A 2,200-nucleotide genomic window follows, 5' to 3' on the forward strand; every position below is an offset into this window, starting at 1 on the left:
GTGTGTGTGTGTGTGTGTGTGTGTGTGTGTGTGTGTGTGTGTGTGTGTTGTGTCTCCTCAGGAAAGATTTTGTCACACAACAGGTGAGGCCTCATTCCCATCCCTGACTGTGCAACATATTCTATACAGCAAGCTCATTGTATCCAAGAGTTTCATAGCTGTATTTTCAATCAACTATGAGTTGAAAAAAGTTTTGCAATTATATATGTATATGCATATTTATGTGTGTTTATACATATGGCTCTCGCTGCATCAGATCTCCCTGAGTGGGAGTTACACGTGGTTGTAAGCTGCCTGACATATGTGCTGGGAAGCAAAGTTGGAGCCTCTTGAAGGACAGTATGTGATCTTAACACTGAGCTATCTTTCTAGCCCCTACCAGAACTATTTAATTACATCTGTACTGGACGTATACACACTTTTTTTTTTGGTAATTATTCCACAACAGATAATAAAAGAACGATTTGCATAGCATTTACTTTGTTTTGGGTATTTTAGATAATCTAGATCTGATTTAGGAGGATGTATACAAAATATAAATACTACTATACTTTATATCAGTGTCTTTAGCATAGACAGATTTTGGAACTTTGGGGTACCATGAGGTGACTATTTGTTCTAATGGTCTTTCAATCATGTCACTGCCTCAGGCCCTGGATTATAGACATGCATAGCTATGCCTGGCAGAGTGCTCATCTGTGAGTTTTTGTAGACAGAGAAACTTCCAAGGACACGTAGTCAGGAAATATGCAACCAGGATTTAAACCTCAACCATCTTATCTTTTGCTATCCTGTGCACAGAAAAGGGGAGAATTTATTATAATTGATTGTAGACTCAAAGGGGAAGATTCAGGAGCGTAGAGCCCTTGGTAGGCAAAGGGAAAAATACTGGCAAATGATGCATTAACTTCCCAACTTCTAAGTAGCGTTGGAAAATCCCAGTGCTATATTCAACGCTTTGGTGGCATGACTTAAGCTCACTTCATTTCTTTGGGCCCCTAGCTAGAAACACTTTATACAACTTGTTTTAAATTAGCATATTAGGGGGCTGGAGAGCTAGCTCAGCAGTTAGGAGCACTCACGGGCTCTTCCAAGGGATCCGAGTTAAATTCCCAGCACCTACAAGGCAGCTCACAACTGTCTACCTCTCCAGCTCCTGGGGATTCAGGGCCCTCACACAGATAAATGTACAAGCAAAACACCATTGTATATAAAATAAAAAGGAAATAAAACTTAAAAAATTAGCATATTAATTACATGTGTAATAGGTTTCAGCATGAAATTTTCATACCTGTACTCTTAGTGATACACACACGAGCACACACACACACACACACACACACACACACACAATCTTGTTTCATTTTGCTCTGTGTGCGCGCATGTGTGTGGAGGTACAGGACAACTTGTGGGAGTTAGTTTCGTCCAATCATCATGTTGTGGGAATGGAACTCGGGTCATCAGTCCTGGCATCAGACATTCACTCAGCGAACCCTCTTGCAGCCCTTGGGTCTGGGGAAGAGAATGGGAAAGGATTTTTTTTAAAAAGGACAGGGGGGTTCTACACAGGCATCCTGTGGCAGTGGGCCCATGCTGGCATGAGCTCGCAGTGCCGGGCCTCCAGGTGGAGTCATGGCCAGGGGTAGCAGTCGGACTGACCGTTGCTGCTGCAGGATTTGACAAGCCTTGAAGCATGTGGAGCCTCAAGTAAAACGAGTTTTTCAGAGCCTACCAAAATCTGCCTTCAGGGGTGGGTACTACAGAGGTGGGTTTGAACCCCAAATGACAAAATGGGAGGCAGCACTGATACTAGGAGTGAGCCCTACTGCCAGCAGAGTAAAGACTAGGGAAGCTCATCCACAGAGTGTGCTCTTAACTCACCCAGCAAGGGACGGTCTCCTTATATAGCAGCCAAAATCACCGAAGCTAAAGACTTACTAGAAGGACAAGCTAAAAAAAAAAATAAAGTAAATGGGATGAATTTTAAGCCCATTAGCCTACGTATGAGTATATTTTGTAATAAAAATGCTTTAAAGCATAACTCGTGAAAAAAAAACAAAACAAAGCAAAACAAAAACAGGGGAAAAGGTTTGGGAAAAGCCTCACTATAAATTGCTACTTAGGATTAGAGTCAAGTAAAGACCCATGGGGAGATAGATATAGATATAGATATAGATATAGATATAGATATAGATATAGA

At 41.6% G+C, this 2,200-nt stretch overlaps 1 pseudogene; it reads left to right on the forward strand.

Moving 5' to 3' along the window:
- Window positions 1-1,598: 1,598 nt before the first annotated feature.
- LOC129676657 (mitochondrial import inner membrane translocase subunit TIM14-like) lies at window positions 1,599-2,048 on the forward strand (annotated as a pseudogene).
- Window positions 2,049-2,200: the final 152 nt, after the last annotated feature.

Source organism: Psammomys obesus, unplaced genomic scaffold (assembly GCF_907164565.1).
Source record: "Psammomys obesus unplaced genomic scaffold, mPsaObe1.curated_primary_1811, whole genome shotgun sequence".
Lineage (NCBI taxonomy): Eukaryota > Metazoa > Chordata > Mammalia > Rodentia > Muridae > Psammomys > Psammomys obesus.